Source organism: Carassius auratus, chromosome 10, assembly GCF_003368295.1.
Source record: "Carassius auratus strain Wakin chromosome 10, ASM336829v1, whole genome shotgun sequence".
In the NCBI taxonomy this organism is placed as follows: domain Eukaryota; kingdom Metazoa; phylum Chordata; class Actinopteri; order Cypriniformes; family Cyprinidae; genus Carassius; species Carassius auratus.
Window position 1 is genome coordinate 3838441 of NC_039252.1, and position 20027 is coordinate 3858467.

Sequence of the window (20027 nt, forward strand, 5' to 3'; positions counted from 1 at the left end):
ATGTGTACTGAGAGAACGACAACAAAAACAAAACAAAACAAAAAAGTTACTTTTAATATTCAAAACACAAGAATAAATGCACTTCTTGCGCAACATGCCATGTCCTGCATTACACCGAGGGGACATCAAAGACCAGGACTAGGGGCCTCTATTTCAATATAATTACTGCATTTGCCAATTGCAGGGCTTCACCAGGCCTTGACACTTTCAACTCATAAACAAATCCCTAACGAACTTGAACTCTTCTGCAATGACTCACAGTGCCCTCGCATTACAGTTTCATGGAAAAAGACCTAAGCTTGAGCAAATACATATGAAAACTTTTAGGCAGCCTAAGCACAGTGTATGAAACCCCATCTAGGGCCTCAAGCAAGCGAAGTATTGGAGCAGCCAAGAGCCAACACACCATCAGTGTGCCAGCGAGACAGTCGACCACGTCCCCTACGCTGGGGCCCTTTTTCCGATAGAACAAAGAGCACTCAAGTCTAATTTGAAATTGATTACAGCCTCTCATAATGTGTGCTGAAATATGCGTTGGAGACGAGTGTACTGAATGAGGAACAGAACTTGGCGAGTCAGAAAACCAGAGAGGATTCAGTTAAAGAGTGGAGAGAGGGGTTGGAGCCGCACATTCCACCGCCAAACTAACATCACAGGCGTATCACTTTCCTGCATTTAAAGGCTTTTTTTAAACATTTTTTTCCCCATGATTGCATTCCGCTTCTAGTATTTACTGTATATAAATGTTTGAGTCCTGAGGAATGCACATCTGGGAAGATGTTCTCCATGTAGGGTTCAGATTCTTGAGAAGATGATGTTCCTAATACCTGGCTAAAAACCAGGCCTGTAGTGGTAACTTAAGAGAGTTTTAACAGTTTGGACTGTGCAACCATGTACAGCTGATCCAAGGTTAAAATACACAGAGAGATTGACTGGAGACACTGTTCCCAAACAATTTAAAGACATTTCCAAAATATAAGAAGCATTGACTGTCTCACTGTTTTATATATAGATATTCAAACTATTATGATTAAAGTCCACTATAACTGACATGCTGTTGTGCTTATGAAAACACATTGGCGTAAAGAAGAGTAGGAGAAAGCAGGAACAAGTGTAACTCTTCCTTTTTTCAGTAACTTTTTGGTATGTATTTCTGATTACAGGTTGTTTCTCTGTAGTCTCATATAACTTAAAATAGGGCTGGACGATTAATCGAAAAGTAATCGAAACCGAAATGTAGAACCTCTAACCGATGTAATTTTCCCATGTCGGTTATTTCGATTATTTCCTGTTAATACTTCCCCCTTAAAACACATAGTGATGACGCGCGAGCCTTGAGCCTTGAGTCTTCACTGAACTTTGTCAGTTGTATTTGTTTTATGGTTTGGACGTTCAAGCGATTAGACAATCGGATGTGTACTATTATATCGATCAACCATGTTTGCGCAGCTGCATTGTGGCACGAAAACTCATAGCTGTGAAGATCGTGCGCACAGAAAACCTATTATAGCATATTTTTCTATGTTTGAAGGAACTACGCTATTTACAACCCCCAGCTTCACAATAATTTAGAGACAGTATGACTAATTCACACACGTAATCACTCGTTCTGGTACTGTTTACCTTTAATCTTTATTTATCTCTTACGCCGAGCAATAATATGTAAGAAATGTTACGAACATAACACTTTAATAGTCGATTTCAACCATCTGGCTGAGGCCAGTCTAAAAAGACGCTCAGGACAGGTGACAGAATGCTGCTGCGTGTCGACATGAAAGCATATCATTTTCAAGTGTTATTACGGCTTGCCACTTGCAAATGTAACCATTCAAAAGACTTTAAAGCATTCAAACACAAGACGCAGAAAAGCTGAACTGAGAAGCTGTTACTCGCGCGCTGAGCTCGGTGCGCACGCGGAGAGAAAGAGCCGTGCCTCACAGACAGCAACACTGAACCGAGCTCTCCTTTGCGAAGTTTTCCTTTAAGTTCCTCCTGCACCTCAACAAACAAAAACAAATCGCAGTTTAAACGAACAGAAAAGGATGTGTAAGAGCCCACTTCAGCACCGCGGTGTTCTGCTGTTAGGGCTCACGCATAGAGAGGCTCTTGCTCTTGTACTGACAAATACATAAAAAATATGTGAAAATACCCATCTTGGATAGTATGTTTGAAAAAACTGTCAGTTATGTCTTAAGTTAAAGTAAACAGTTCTTTAAGAAATAAATTGTATGTGTATTATATTGGATGCATTCATTGTCTCTTAAAGTGAACGCGCCTTAAGTGACCGCGGCTTGGGCTCCGCGTTGCATTCTGGGACGTGGCGGGCATGTTGATGAACAATTAAACAGGACGATCATACAAATTAAACACTTTCAAACAGGGCCCACTGGTACAACCTGAAGCGGGGCCCCGCAAACTCCAACTATGGCCCTAAGTGTAAGTGAACTATGAGGGCAAAAAAACTAAACAGAAACAAAATAATCGTCCATTAATCGTAATCAATGTAAAATGTTCAATTAATCGAGGTTTTGACTTTAGGCCATAATCGTCTAGCCCTAACTTAAAATCTTAAAGTTAAGCTACATTTCTCCAAATCTGATGAAGAAATAAGCTCATCTACATCTTGGTTGGCCTGAGTTTGATGTCTATTAGACATTAAAATGCATTAAAATCTGAACTTCATGAAAGAATTAACAAAAATAAAGAGAAAAAAAGTCACAGAAGTTTAAGTTTACTGTAAATAAAAATTGAATGTACTATTTTCCCTTTTATAATAAATATTATAATACATATTAATGAGTATTTTGGAATCTAAAATAAAAATCTACACACACACACACAGTTAAAAACAAAAAACAAAGCCATATTTCTAATTAGTTATGTTCCAAATTTGAAGTTGATGTAAAAAAAAAAAAAAAAAAAAAAAGAGGTTCAATGTGACACTGACACAGTTAATGTTTAGACACAACATTTCCCATAGCATACTATTTCCAATACAGTTACTTCGTTGATAGATGATTAGATAAATAGAAATTAAAATAGATTAAAAGTACAATGCAATGCAAAAAATAAATAAATAAATAAAACATTTTTATTATAAAAAAGATATTTCCTTTAAAATGTTTCTAAAATGTTTAATCTTTAAAAGTTTTTTTCATTTTTATTTTATTTTATTATAATACTCCAGTAAATGTTACCGTCTTGAAAAGCTACAGGATAAACGTACGTAGTAAGCTACACAAGTTAGTAGCCTACGTTCCTCTATTCTGTACATACTGTACATAAAACATCATTGCGTATTCAACAGGTTCCAAGCTGCTAGAAGCGACGTTATTTCAGTTTTCCAAATGTGAAGACTGAAAACATGTAGTTTTTAACATGATAAACTGTTTATCTTCCCTACAGCGGACAGATTTCCAAGCGCAGCTCCCAGAACTCAGTTATATGATCTCCCTTGAGTCGCCAAAACTTTCCTCTCGCTTTCACTATGATGCCATTACTAATACATTTAACCCTTTTCCCAAACTGCAACTCTTCAAGTGTTTCTTGTCAATCCTTACCTTACTTTTCTTCAAACATTAAACGAGCATTTTGACACGGTTTCTCTCCATCGCCTTGGCTGCGCGTCACCTTCGTAGTAAAGTCAGAGGATTTCTCTGCGCCTTCCCTCCGCGGCTCCCATTGGACGAGAGCTCTGTCAGTACTCACGCGCTCGCGCCAGCGTTTCCTGTCGCAGAACAGTCCTGGGCGGTGTTTCCATGCCATACTACCATTCCTAATGCACTGCTTTTCAAGTATGAGCCGTGTCTTCTGCAAAGTATTTTCGGTATCAGTCCCCTGATGATGCCTGATTACCTAATTGAAAATTAGCAACGTTTTCCCCCTCCTCCAAAAACTGTTACCTCCAAACCAAACGCCGGTGCATTCAACACAAATCAAATCAAATCAAATACGATCAAGTATAATATAAAATAAAGTAAATTGAACTGTTAAAATAAAATAAAATAAAACCTAATTCCACATCTGGCAGGTGCTTTTATACAATGTAATCCTGTATTAATTATTTGATTATAAAAGCAGCAACATTGTTGTAATTTCATGGATTTTATATATAAATATATATATAAATATGTGTGTGTGTGTGTGTGTGTGTGTGTTTGTGTGCGTGTGTGTGTTTGTGCGTGTGTGCGTGTGTGTGTGTGTGTGTGTGTGTGTGTGTGTGTGTGTGTGTGTGTGTGTGTGTGTGTGATTCACCACTATGGAAGCAATACATGATGAGTATTGCTATGACTCATGAACAATGTTGAGCAATTATTTGAAAGTGTTTCAGCAGTGATATTAATTGTTTGCAGATACATTAAATGTATTTGCACACACATGTTCCAATGTAAATTATAGCTCAATGCTAAAATCATTTTCCCAATCAGATCCTACATTAAGTATTTATTGTTTTGGCTTGTTTTTACATTTTTGTCAACATTACCATAAGGATTTGTGTGGGTTTGTACACTATAATCTTAAGGTTGCATTTTAGATCGACGTTTGTATACACAAGGTCTTGTACACAGGATCTCACCGGAGTCATTTCCCACAATCTGACAAGAAACAATCATAAAAGCAGGTCAGTCTGTATCCATTTTTAGCCGTGAACATATTTATTCAGGATTTGTTTTACATAATGCACTTTCACAACATTGCAGAAATGAAACTATGATGTTACCATCACATTTTTGTTTTAGGAAACTCGTTCTATACCAGCAATAACATGTAGGAGTTAAGCTTGAATAAAAGTAGATTAGATATTATTAGATATGTCATTATGGCATTACTGTTGTATTTTTATATCCTTTAAGTTCCTGATTCAATTTGCTGAGAAGTAAACGTGTCATACGTCAGAAAACGTGTTTCCTGTCAGACTCCTGTGTATGAACTTGTTCAGTCGGTTTGCCCAAACGCTCTTCCAGTCACAGCTGAAAGATGGATAAATAATTTAATGCATTGTTTGGCAGTTGTGATAAATGTGCTGTTAATTCCACATATTTGCCATTGTAAGCTAGTCTTGTTTTTTTTTTTTTCTGGGTGAAATGTTACGTGGCCTGTTTTAAAAGCATGACATTCCGAATATGCTATTTTTAATATCAAAAATAAAACATTCATTGTATTAATTCAATCACTGTAGTTTATTGTTTTTGTTGTAAATACATTATACTTATATTCTGAAGTTTGTTCAGTTTTAATCAGCTCTTGTTTTGAATCAAATCCATGATCTTGGCATCGTTATGCTCTTGTTTGAGTGACATTTAACTTTGGGTATGGTTTCTGAAATGTGAAACTTTTGATAAAGGCATCGCATGTGTTCATTTCTCAGAGGTGTCACTGCAGTGACAATAATGCAGTATTGATGATGGTGCTTAAGTGTAATCCACAGATAATTAATCTGGCAAGTTGTTGTGCCAGAAACACCCAGATGTGATGAACAGCTGTCACTTCCTGTTATGCGTCATGTGCTTTATTCTCTATGCAACTTTGTTTCATCATATCGTCATTCAGTCATAGCCGTTTGCATGCTGTCATTCTCTGCAAATTAGTGTCAGGTCTGCAATTTCTTCTTCTTTTTTTGTTTCACTATACAAAGCATCATAACCTCAAACACAAATAGTACCTCATAAAACGTTATTTCATAATGATATATAAGTTAAGTACCATAACATTACACATCAGTAAGAACTGCTGTATCATGGTGAACATAAAAACATACAAAATAGGCCTACCTTTGCATACCAGCGTTAAAGAAATGAATAGGGGTGCTAAGAGATTTTAGTCTTTTAGTCTTAGAATACCCCGGTCATCCTTTATACGGTGTAAAGTAACCAGCTATGACTTTCAATACATCATTTTTATGCATTATGTTCTTTTTCTGTGTCTATAGTGTACAAATAAAAATAGTGGATGCATACAAAACTGTTAGTTTGTGGAGTGAGCTATCTAGGTCCCTTGTTTGTTTGCTGGCTGCATTATACAATCTAATGGCTATCCTTTAATCAACTATAGAAAACAACAGGAGGGGGAAAAAAATCAGTGAACAGCTTTGATCATGATGAACGCACAAAACACTGATTGTTGAAATTACTAGGGCATGTCCTTATTATTTTCAAAAGTACAGTCAATAAGAAGAATTACCAAAATGATACTATAGTAGCCCATAACGTGTCATTCTTCCAAATAAACTGTTACATCACTTATTATTAAAGTGTTCATGTCTTCATTTATTCCAAGAAGGTTCCTCCTCATCAAGCAAATATTTTTGTTTTCCCAGTTCAGAAGTACAGTGGCAGAAACGGTTGGTGGATAATAATCATCTAAAACCTTTAATCTGTTAAACCACAGAGTGGAGGAGAAGGGAATGAATATTTTCCCGTTTTAAACACTGGAGCATGTTTCATCTTGACAAAAGAAGCAAGTCGCTGGAGCACAGGTGAGTTTTATATGGAGCGAGTGGATACTTCATAGCAGTGTATCAAAATTCAGATGATTCGATTCGAACTTTTCCAGTACTGCATTTCCGAAATGACATTTGCAGTCTGTAATCTGAGCAAGAAAACCAGATGCAGCAGATGTCTCGCCACATCAACATGCCCACAAATATGCTACCCAATATATTAATCTTCAAATGATGCTGTGGCCTTTAAATGAAAACCTCAGACATCACAAAAGCTGTCGGCTAATCTTGTATTATTTACAACTGAACATTTCAGTCTCCTTTTCATAGAACAGAACAACACAATATGTTTCTTTGAAAGTATATCAGAATCTGCAGTCAGGCCTGTTTCGTTTTATTTAGGCCTGATCTTACAATTATTAGGCAATTAACCATTTGAATGTCCAACTATCATTGTTCCAATCAAATTTAGTCACATTCACATGGGAGACTTGAAGTGTTTAGTTTATAGTTTCAGTTTTCTGAATCTGAGAGGGATTTACTTACAACTGTTTGGCGACATCTTCTGGAAAATCTTATAAAACACCCTCGCCTACTAACATCTCAAATTAAAGGATTCAACTCATCCAACACTCTTTTCTATATTTCTATCAGCGCTGGGTTTTGTCTTTGAAAGTATCCCGTTACGCTGTGAGAAATTAATGTAAACAATTCAGTATGGTCTTCATAAGAAGCCTAGAATTAACGGTGAGGTATCACTCCTAAATGCTGTACGCTGTATCTATCTATCTATCTCTCCATCCATCCATCCATCCACCTATCTATCATCTGCTGTGGGCAGCCACATAGAGTCAGGTCCATATATATTTGAATACAAAGGCACATTTTTTTGTTATTTTAGCTTCTGACCAAAACATATTTAAGTTACAGTTACAAGGCTCGAGATTGCAACCATTGTGGTTGCATACAGTATGCTCCCAAAATTTAATCTGTGCAACCTCAAAGTATGTTTGGGAGTATTTGTGCGAGTTCATATAATTGTTGTCATGCGATCTGTTTTCATTTCTCTAAAATAATTCAGAGTATGGGCTTTCTGAGTGTTGATACGGTGACCTGTCTACCGTTGTATGAAACGTTAGGCTGCATAACCAATTAAACTTCATCTCTACATTATTAACTTTAATGCAGATTTTAGATTTGGTTAATATTAGCTGACAATCACCCAGTCACTGCTTTCCGCTGTCAGGTGACAGGGAGTGAACTACTGAGGGGAATGTAAAGGGCTGAAGAAAAGAGAGAAAAAAAAGAAACACTTGACAGATTTCTTTTGTGAACCACCTACAGTAAAGTTACACATAATGGTGCTGGTAACAGAGATCACGAGATTAATGTTGATCCACCAGCCAAATACGGCATACAGTTTTCAGAGAGAGTGGTTCCTCTTCAGGAACTCGTGCTGCGTTGAGCGTTTTGGGGAACGCCTTTGGCGAGACCGACTCTTAATATTGTGTGGAATCTGTCCAATGGAAGGGCGTGACATCACGGCTAAGAGTAAGGCTAAGACTAAGGCTAAGACTAATAAGCATGTGAGGGGCGATTCTAAATCGCATTATAGATTTTGTGTTCCTCCCTGCCCTCGCTACATTACGAGCAGGGATACACACAGTCTATGCGTGGTTTGCCAGGGATCAAAGCACGCTGAATCGGCTCTCGAGGGGGCCGACTGTCTGCATTGTGACGATTGCCAATGCGGACGCTTCGATCCCGGAGGGCTCTCTTCGAGGAGGGAGCCTTCACCAGCGTTCCCCGCGGTGCTGGCCCCACTTCTGCTGAGGCAGAGTGGCCGCTGCACTTGTGGGGTTCGAAGGTGGATCTGGCAGAGGGAATGGAGACGGGCCAGTCCTTATTTCCTTCTTCATCTGCCAGATCCAGCGCCCGAACCCTGGGTTCGGAAGCACGCTTGGCGGTTTCTTCCCCCCAGGGTGAGGGATCAACTCTTCACCTCTCTTCCTTCGAGGAGGTTGATGTGGAGACTGTTAGTGGGGATTCGCCACCCCTATCACCCCAATATGAGGAGCTGTTGGAGGTGGTTACTAACGCAGTAGATAGATTAAAAATCAACTGGCCTGCAGAGAAACATTCTGAGCTGCAGAAAAGCAAGCTAGATGAACGTTTTCTGCGGCCGAAGCAACCACCTCCACGCAGGAGCCTTCCTTTCTTTCCCGATCTCCATGATGAATCGCGAGATCGTGGAACCATCCTTATTCTACCCGCCTCTTCGGCCCCGATTCACTATATTATGGCAACGTGATGGGGCTGGGAGAGTGGGATTATAGAGCAATGCCACGGGTCGAACAAACGCTCTTGGTCTATCTGTCTCCCGGTTCAGCATCGTTTCTAAAGGCTCCTGCATTGTCCACTCATGCTCCCCCACGCTGGGACCGAGGGCCTCAGCGATGCTCTGAGTCGGGACTTCCAGGCCCAAAGCAGATATTTGGGCAATCATTGAGGCCAGGAAGTCCTCGACAAATAAATCCTGACGCCAGAGGCTCAGGGATACAGAGGGCAGCCCCTGCTGGGGTAGAGCGCGGTCCACCTCACTATACGGTGCCCGTCTCACCTCAGGATTGTCTGCCAACCCTGCCAGAGTTTCAGGGAGCAGCGGCTTCCAGCAAGCGCAGTTCTCAGTTATTCCCACCCGTGAGCTTAGCAGAGCTGAGGCACTCGTCGCCCCTTCGGGGGCCCCCGGCAGTCTCTGGTTATGGAACGAAAAGTGAATACCCTATTGTGTATCCAACGTGATACCTTTTGGCCTGCTGTACATGAGACCCCTACAGTGGTGGCTCAAGTCCAAGGGCTTTTCCCCGAGGGGGAATCCACTTCGAGTTATCAAGGTCACCTTAGACATGTGGAAGAGACCGTGGTTCTTGAATCAGGGCCCGGTGCTGGGAGCTCTTTGTCGCCATGTAACGCTAGTGACAGATGCATCCCTCACAAGTTGGGGTGCGGTCATGAGTGGCAACCCTGCCCACGGTCTGTGGAGCGGTCACCATCTGACATGGCATATCAATTGTCTAGAGATGCTAGCGGCGTATCGGGCATTAAAACATTTCCTCCCAGACCTGAGAGGTCACCATGTGTTGGTGCGCACCGACAACACATCGGTGGTCTCTTATATCAATCACGTTCACGCCGCTTGTACAAGTTGGCACAGATCCTTCTGTGGTCCCAGGGCAAACTCCTCTTGCTCAGAGCAGTGCATATTTCTAATAGATTGAATGTTGGAGCAGACATACTTTCGAGACAAGGGCCAAGGCCCGGGAATGGAAGCTTCACCCCGAGGTGGTGAAGCAGATATGGAAAGTGTTTGGCAAAGCTCAGGTGGACCTCTTTGCAACTCAGGAGACATGCAGTGCCCCCTCTGGTTCTCTCTAGTTCATCCAGCTCCTCTGGGATTGGTCAAGGCTCACTCTACTCGTGGTATGGGGGCCTCTAAGGCCTTGTCAGCAGGTGTGTCCATCTTGGACATCTGCAACGCTGCGGGATGGTACGCTGCAGGACGCACGCCCTTCAACTGGACAAATTGCACAAGATATTCAGAGTCAGTCTCGCCAAAGGCGTTCCCCAAAGCGTTCGACGCAGAGACTCATTCCTTCGAGGAACTAGGGTTACATTTGTAACCTTGGGACGGACGTCTTTGGTTAGTGCTCCTAAAATTTTGCTGGTGTTCCTAACTTTATGAAGTTGGGAGCACCAGTTCTACCAAGTAAACAAGTTAATTTTGAGCCCTGAGTTATATAATGAATATGGGCTTAAAGTGCACATTCTGAGCTTTAATTTGAGGGTAGCAGGTCAGATGTGGACTATTACTTCATTGTTTCTTCATCATTTAAGCAGGTAAAAGATCTTGAGCTGATCCTAAGTGTGCCATTTTCGTTTGGAATCATGTGGCCAAATTAGTTCTCCATACAAGTTAAACAGACAATTATTAGGCTTTAAAATCAAATCAAATCCATCAGAGAGCAGGAACATTGGGATTGGCCAAATCAACAGCTGGTACATTCTGAGAAAAAGGAACGCACTGGTGAACTCAGCAACATAAAAAGCCTGGACATCCACGAGAACAACAGGGATGGATGATTGAGAATCCTCCTCTCCATGGTAAAGAAAAACCCTTTCACAACATCCAGCCAAGAGAAGAACACTCTCCAAGAGACAGATGTGTCACTGTCAAAGTTTGCAATCAAGAGAAGACTTCACCAGCGCAAATACAGAGGCTTCACCACAAGCTGCAAACAAGGCATCAAAAAAAGTCAAACCAATTCAGGAAAAGCATCCTTGGACAGCTGAAATTAAGATCAACCTGTACCAGAATGATGGGAAGATGAAATATGGAGAAGGCTTGGAATAGCTCATGTAGCAGAAATGAGTCAAATCAGACAAATCAAAGAGTCTATCAGAGCTGTGTGCATTGAAACATGAGCTGAATTCCTCAGGAAGTCATAAATCAGTTCTAGTGCCACAAGAACCAAGCAAGATAACCAACCAACCAACTTGTTCACACAACAGCTTTCAACATTAACACCAATAGAACAATTATTAACAATTTTAATTCGAAGAAGAGATTGTCAAATTTATTGTTTGTGATTGAAATGCAACGCTGGACATCACATGTAAACCCAGGAGATCAAGTTAAATACTTGCATTGACTTCCCCCCACCCAGAAGAACCAGACTGAAATTCCTAAGGGGGAAGGGCTTTAAACCTTTGTCTTCACAGAAAAGTCCTTTGCCAGAGAATGGCAAAGAAACCCTTTTTATACATTATATATGGACCAGAATGAACTCAAAAAAGACTTATGAATGAATCATTCCATTGCTTAACTCCATATTCATTTACGTGTAACCCACACATTTGACTATCATGTATAATCACTTATTGTGTATGTCTTTTGATAACTATAGGATACCTAGTCATGTCTAGTATTCAAATAATCGCATTTTCTTGCTTGATATTGTCCTGACAATCATTTATTTGTAAAATATATCATAATCATGTTATAGGAATCATGTCCAAAATTAGACCCTGTGAGGCAAGAACCACATGCTTGGTAAGATAAACAATGATTTATGATACCCCAGACCCCAGGACCATATCTGATTGGTCAAGGCAACATTTGAGGGGTGGCCAACAAGGAAGTTTAAAAACTTTGGACACGATTAAATCTTGCTTTTAGTTCTAGTCTAGCTGCTGCTATTAGCCATGTCGGCTTTTAGTTCTAGCATGGCTCGTGCTATCAGTCATGCCTGCTCTTAGCTTTTAGCTTGTAGCTTTGCTACCTAGCTTTAGCTTGTAGCATCTAGCCATGCGGTAGTCATCATTGTTCTTTGAGCGCGGTTCCAGCGTGCCTGCCTGCTGCTACTATGAGAAGGAACACAACCTAGTCTCGCCAAACTTTATTTCTTTTCTTTTCCGTTTGAGAGTTTCGTGTTCTGAGTTAAGTTTTGTAACGTCCATTCAACTTCAACCAGCGAACACGACTCTGCACTTTCAGCCAACGCCCAACAACCACGGGCTTCCCAAGACGTCACTTCAGAGACTGAACTTCCAGCCAATCAACGACCTCGGGATAGCCCTTTCACCGAGGCTCCTTCTTCACAGGAGATGCAAGTAACTTTACCTCCAGACTGTGACCTTTACTGGTGTATCTAATATAATTTTAACCTCATTGAGGAACTCAATGCGAGCGCTAATTACGTGATTGATGGTTGTTCATGTTTATGCAATTTAACGTATTGCTGTTAACTTGGGATTCCATATTTCCATTCTCTTAAACTCATCTTTCCCTAACTTTCGACCTTCCTGCAACTTGTGTGAATGTGTGTGTGCGTGCGTTTATGTGTTAGATTAGTTTATATGTCTTAGATTTATCTAATAAAGCCTTATTCATATTGAAAAGAGAAGTATCTTGTGTTTTGTGCTTACAAGTTAATGTCTTAAGCTGCCGATCTTGTTACTGTGCTAATTGATAGTGTTATCACTATAGTTTGGATATTAGTATCCAGCGCAGATTTGATGTTAAACGGCTCGTTCACTGAACCGCAGGCGCGTCTCCGTGAACAGCCGTGAAACAGTGATTCTGTTCAAATTCCCTTTAAAATCTTAAATGATTCCCTTTGAGCTAAATTGACCTGTTTCCCTTACATTTATAATGGTGGAGAATGATTGCGGGCAGTTTAATCTAAATTGTGAGCATAAACCAAGTTATTTAATCTTTGATTTTGCTAAAGGAATGAAAGATGAGAAGCATGCGAGACCTGAGTATGTGTGTGTGACGCGTGACGTAAGCAGCGCGCGTCCTCCCGCTTGAATGAAAGGAGCTAGAGGAGACTTTAACTCGAGTCCGTCTCCCCTTTGTTAACAGCAGTAAGTGAACTTAAAAGTAAACATCTGAGATCGTACAATAAGGTAGAAATTGAGCGTGTTCCTCATTTGTGTAATGCCTTGTTTTATAGCTGATTTGATTTCACTGCGTGTTCCAGTGTCTCAAACGCTATCTCAGTCACTGTTTGCTGAACGGAGCTAAACTGTTAGTGTTTCAAAAGGGATATAAATCGGTGAATAAAGAATAGTTTTGAGCGGGTTCCTCAATCTATTTATCAAAGTCCCCGTATTCATATTTCATATAGTTTGATTGCCAGTGCGTGTTCCACTGCCGAATCAAATTTGATATTCGACTCCCCTAAGTTAACGTTAAACATTAGAGAACAATGTTTGTCCATTTGTATCCGTTCACAAAGTGAATGCAATCTCGCGTAACACTGCGTGTGCCAGAGAGTAATTTGAATGGGAGTGTTTTAAAAGCTTGATCAAGTAAATTTTAACTGTGTACCAACAGCGAAGGAAAACTTTTATGTTTGTGTCCAGAAAAACTGGCACGGAGAATCAAATTGCTGAGATTGATATAATAACTACAGCAGGAAGCTGCTATTTGAATTAAGATAAATTTAACTCTATACAAACTGAGAGTTTAAGTGCCACATCGCAAAACCAACTGAAAGGCGGTGTTGTTATTTGTACAGTGTTGAAATGAGCCAACATTTCATGTAACATGCTTAACTGTATTTGCAACAATGCAACGATTCATGTGCTAATCCACTAGAATGTGTTTTGGTTGCCATAGTGACGACCGTGACCCGGAAGCCTAACGTACTTCCGGAGCAACTCTGAACTGTGCACGCGCAGCGCACAAACTCCGCGGTGTCGCTAAGCTAACGAAACCATTGCATTTACATTGAAGTCTATACTAAAGCCACTAGCCTCAAAGGTTAGCCGTTAGCATTACCATCCAGTGGTAGAATAATGTGTGTTTGGGCAACGCTGACGTGATTTAACCATTTTAAACATCTTAACTAACACTTGTTAGTCCCTTTCTTTTTATCGCTCTCTTTTCTCACTAGACCACTTATTTTCATTTTACTAGAAAGGGAAATACTGACTCACAATTATTAATTGTCAAATTGAAATTTAATTGAAACATTAAATTTATTTGGAAGCATTTAAAATTTCCCTATCAGATCATTTCATATGATCTTTTATTTCTAGTATTCTCTTTTGGGTCTAATTATTTTAGGAATGAATAAGCCTTGAACTTTGGAAGTTTAAGTAAACTTATTCTTCCTAATTTATTTATTACCCATCTGAATATATGCTATTCAGACCTTTAATTATTTGAATGCGTTTTACCCCTCTTCCTATTTTGGTTATACACTTAACCACTATTGTTTTACGTATTGATTTCCTCTTTTTAATTTCATTTTTGCATATTTTGCCCATTTATTATTTTTTTTAATTTTCCTATTTCTTACCATTTCTTTTGTGTATCCTAGCCTGGGAACGACAAACCTGAGCCCTAAAAGGAGACATTGTTATCCCTCACTACGAGTTCAAATAAATTAGAAAGACAACTCTCTTTCACTTAAAGTTTATTTTGTTTGATTAGTTGTGCAGCAACTAACACAACGCTCTCCTTGTAGTTGAGGTAACCGCTACTGAGACTTACCATCTCCGTCCTCTCTCTCCTTTACTTTGCTCTTCTCTTTTTACATTTGTAGGACATGTAAGAACCATCAATCAATTCTAAGTGAAGTAAATACACAATCGTGCCAAAGACGACGAATCATTCTTATGAATTTGATTGTAATCATCCTCTCATTTGTTCTTCCTAACCTCCCTACATTTGGAAACGCAATCCAAGTTTTAGCATCTCATCCAACGTTTAGATCAATTTAATAGAGATACGTGTTGAGCAACTGTCGCCTTCGCTGACTCCCTGGTGAGCGGTCCAACTGAAAGGTGTACGGTGTCAATCCTGTCAGACTAAGAAAAGAGATATCAGAATTATTATTGTATTCTTTTGTCCAAAGCAAGAAATATAATAATATTGTTTATGTTTTTGATAACATTTAATTGAAAAAAAAAATAATTTTCCTCATTTGAAAAACAGAAATTATGCTTGTCATTTGAATTCGTTTTTCACCTCTGTCTCTCTTTTCCTCTTCCTCATTAGAGTGACAAAGTCTTCGCATCTCTAGTCTACTTAGACACCCTGAGACCAACACAGTCATCACCACATTTCACTAGTGGTTCACAATCACTGATACAACACTTAGTTGTCCCACCACACATAGGCTTTTACTCCACACAGATCTGTGTCAGTCTCTCTTCTCCCCAGCTTGCCAACATGCCGCAGACTGCAGACCCCATTTCCCATGGGGAAGATGTGAACATTTGGCTGAGAGGCATAACAGACAGCCTCACTCCAAAGACATTTGAACTGTTATTATTTTTAATAATAATCCTAATCCTGAGAAGATTCCTGACACAAGATTCAAGCCAGAACAACAACCACAAGGAGCTAGTCAAGATCACGAGCTCACTAAGCTATGCCTTCACAACCCAGCTGAAACTGAGCGACAAGCACATCACCCACCTTCAAGAGGAGCTGACACGTGCTCAACATCGCATAGACAAGCTGGAAGTGAAAGTTCAAGATCAACTCAAAGCACCCAGCGAGAGGGAGCAGGATACAACAGAACAAGTTATGAAGCTCCTAGCAGCCCTGGCAGCAGCTCAGCTCGACCAGCGACATGCAACGGCTGCTCAGAAAGACCTGGTAAACAGACTCCAGTATGAACAGCTACTGGAGAAAGCCAAGATAGACATCAGAAACAAGAATTCTGAAATCAGTGCTTTGAAAGACCACCTTGAAAGGTACAGAACTGAAATGGACAATCTGACCCAACAACTAGATGATACCAACGATGAGCTCTACATGGTCAGAAAAGAACTACAAAATGCTTACAAGCACAAACTAGAGCCAAGAAAAGAGAAACCTCTCTTAGCCTCATCACTGCTGAGCAGAGCAGAGTCCCACGTCCAAGAACTGGCATATGACGAAAGGAGCGAAGGGCCACAACCCAAAACTTCACCTGCCTTCGCCACACAACCCTTTCCTGCCAACGAAAGAAAACCTCCCGTCCAAGGCCTTGAAGCTGCACACGGGATGACAATCAAAGACCTCAACAAGCTGTCTAAAAACATCAGCAGGTTCAACCCGAACTCCACAGAGAGCCCCGACATCCAAGCTTACCTGCGAGATATCGAATTTCACCTGGAAGTGAGACCTCATGTGACTGACAGAGACTGGTTATACCTCCTTAGAGCCACGTCCAGTTCCGAGGTACGAAACTTTCTAGATCGACAGCCCAGTCAAACCAAGTCAAACTACCAGCGACTTCGTGAGGTCCTGATTAAAGAGTTTACAGACCCAGAGTCTGAACATGGACTGTTAACTGCCTTGGAAACCAAACAAGGTCGTCAAGAGACTCCACAAGCTTACTACAACCGACTCCGACAATCCTACTTTGGTGCACACAACAACTCTGACCTTGAAGAGGATGTGAACTTCAAAACCCTCTTCCTAAAGAATCTGCACCCTGGAGTCAGTCACCATCTAGGTTTCATGGCCTGTCCGAACTCCATGACCATCCAACAGTTGCGTGACCTAACACAGAAGGCCTATAACAAGCAGAAGTTGGCCTCAAAGAAAGGTAACAAAACATCCACACTCTTGAACTCTGTCAACAAAGACTCAAGCCTTGCACTGGACGACACCCAGTGGCATCACAACACCAGAGTCTTCCATCAAGAGCACAGAGAACGTGACGCCCATATCCACGACCGCTTTCAGCCCAACTGCTGGAAAAATCCATGGGACCAGCCACGCTTCTCAAGAAACCAAAAGGATAACATCTGGAAACCTAACCAGATATCCAAAGGTAATCACCTGACTCATCCAAGAGCAACTCGTGTGGGTAAGCGACAACAAAACCCACCTCAGCACCACTCAGACATGCACAGTGCTGAGTATGCACAAGAACATAACCGCTTACCATTAGAAGACACGGAACAAGTCATGGAACAACTAAGAGAGTTCCTTCAAGACAATTTACATGCAGGTGACCACAAAGTTGAGTCATGCTCGCTGTGACCAGCGACAGAACGGAAGGCCGGTGATCACCTGGTGCACCGCATCAGAGATGACAAGCACCTGTTCAACAACAACCCAGAATGAACAAGTCTTTAACGGCCAACTGTTGATGAAAAATCTGAGGTACTAAAGGACATCACCTCAGTCACTAACAAACTGTCAAATGAACTCCAACTCCAAGTTCCAAATTCCCTGTCTGTGCAACAGCAACCACCAGAGCACAGAAGGTCAGAAAGTCTGCTACAGCCAGAAGGCATCACAAGAAGAATGCAACATAGGAGACAAGTTTTGCAACTCAGCTTCACACAGCCATGCCAAACTGCCTCCGACTGTCTGCCAAAGAACTTCCTGCCTTGCTGGACTGACCCCTCATTAGACCATGGACACGCCCTCATCCAAGCCAAGGATGCAGAGAGCCAGTCTTCAGTGACATGCTAGAAAAAGGGGGAGACAACACAGACTTGAACAGATCTGACCACACATGCACTACACCAGTAACACACAACATTACCTACACCCAGAGGTAAACACATCTACTGATAACACAGTCAACAAACATATTCTTCCCACAGGTAGAATATCCAACTTTTAGTGTAACAAAGTTACACATACCCACCATGAAGAAAAGTGCAGCCATCCTCACAATAGGTAGAACACCTGACACTAAGTTAAGGTTCATGACACACTAGCTGCACCTGACATCCTAGCTCAATAGTCATTGTAACCCATGCTAGGAAAACCCACAGCAGCCTTGTTTTGTTTTGTTCTTCTTCTACCTATCCTTCTCCTTCCCCTCTTTCCTGAGTAGGTGAAATGCCTAGACACCCTGCGAGGGTCGAAGGTCTGATATTAGGATTGACTCCCAACACCTAATATCCGCCAGCCACTCTAAACTGAATGGAAGCCAGAGAGCTCCATGCATGATAGGTCAATTCATTGAATTGAAATTACTAGAAAACTAATGGTAAACATGTAAAGTAAGACAACCTAGAAGAACCAAACAAAGTTAACCACAAATTTGATTGATGAATCAAAATAAAAACAATTTCCAAGACGATCTAAACTATCCTCAATGTGTTAAACTACATTGACTAATTGAACTTAACCACGTGTACCTAAATAACCTGATGCCTGCACCAGTACAGTAACTGTCATGGAGGTGTTGTCTTGCTGTTTGCTGTGTTTGTCTGCTTCTTCTGCCTTTGTTTCTCCAGCGATCGACGATGTCTTCACCTAAACACCTCGCCGATCGAAAGGGGGATATATGTAGCAGAAATGAGTCAAATCAGACAAATCAAAGAGTCTATCAGAGCTGTGTGCATTGAAACATGAGCTGAATTCCTCAGGAAGTCATAAATCAGTTCTAGTGCCACAAGAACCAAGCAAGATAACCAACCAACCAACTTGTTCACACAACAGCTTTCAACATTAACACCAATAGAACAATTATTAACAATTTTAATTCGAAGAAGAGATTGTCAAATTTATTGTTCGTGATTGAAATGCAACGCTGGACATCACATGTAAACCCAGGAGATCAAGTTAAATACTTGCATTGACTTCCCCCCACCCAGAAGAACCAGACTGAAATTCCTAAGGGGGAAGGGCTTTAAACCTTTGTCTTCACAGAAAAGTCCTTTGCCAGAGAATGGCAAAGAACCCTTTTTATACATTATATATGGACCAGAATGAACTCAAAAAAGACTTATGAATGAATCATTCCATTGCTTAACTCCATATTCATTTACGTGTAACCCACACATTTGACTATCATGTATAATCACTTATTGTGTATGTCTTTTGATAACTATAGGATACCTAGTCATGTCTAGTATTCAAATAATCGCATTTTCTTGCTTGATATTGTCCTGACAATCATTTATTTGTAAAATATATCATAATCATGTTATAGGAATCATGTCCAAAATTAGACCCTGTGAGGCAAGAACCACATGCTTGGTAAGATAAACAATGATTTATGATACCCCAGACCCCAGGACCATATCTGATTGGTCAAGGCAACATTTGAGGGGTGGCCAACAAGGAAGTTTAAAAACTTTGGACACGATTAAATCTTGCTTTTAGTTCTAGTCTAGCTGCTGCTATTAGCCATGTCGGCTTTTAGTTCTAGCATTGCTCGTGCTATCAGTCATGCCTGCTCTTAGCTTTTAGCTTGTAGCTTTGCTACCTAGCTTTAGCTTGTAGCATCTAGCCATGCGGTAGTCATCATTGTTCTTTGAGCGCGGTTCCAGCGTGCCTGCCTGCTGCTACTATGAGAAGGAACACAACCTAGTCTCGCCAAACTTTATTTCTTTTCTTTTCCGTTTGAGAGTTTCGTGTTCTGAGTTAAGTTTTGTAACGTCCATTCAACTTCAACCAGCGAACACGACTCTGCACTTTCAGCCAACGCCCAACAACCACGGGCTTCCCAAGACGTCACTTCAGAGACTGAACTTCCAGCCAATCAACGACCTCGGGATAGCCCTTTCACCGAGGCTCCTTCTTCACAGGAGATGCAAGTAACTTTACCTCCAGACTGTGACCTTTACTGGTGTATCTAATATAATTTTAACCTCATTGAGGAACTCAATGCGAGCGCTAATTACGTGATTGATGGTTGTTCATGTTTATGCAATTTTAACGTATTGCTGTTAACTTGGGATTCCATATTTCCATTCTCTTAAACTCATCTTTCCCTAACTTTCGACCTTCCTGCAACTTGTGTGAATGTGTGTGTGTGCGTGCGTTTATGTGTTAGATTAGTTTATATGTCTTAGATTTATCTAATAAAGCCTTATTCATATTGAAAAGAGAAGTATCTTGTGTTTTGTGCTTACAAGTTAATGTCTTAAGCTGCCGATCTTGTTACTGTGCTAATTGATAGTGTTTTCACTATAGTTTGGATATTAGTATCCAGCGCAGATTTGATGTTAAACGGCTCGTTCACTGAACCGCAGGCGCGTCTCCGTGAACAGCCGTGAAACAGTGATTCTGTTCAAATTCCCTTTAAATGATTCCCTTAACCTGTTTTCCCTT

General features: G+C 40.7%; 1 protein-coding gene across 1 annotated transcript in view; it reads right to left on the reverse strand.

Moving 5' to 3' along the window:
- The window catches only part of il11ra (interleukin 11 receptor subunit alpha), a 50549-nt gene extending 46849 nt beyond the window's left edge, over window positions 1–3700 (reverse strand). The window contains exon 1 of the mRNA XM_026273236.1: window positions 3561–3700. The gene's annotated coding sequence lies outside the window, so the exon portion shown is untranslated. The remainder of the gene's footprint in view (window positions 1–3560) is intronic.
- Between the last annotated feature and the right edge of the window lie 16327 nt (window positions 3701–20027).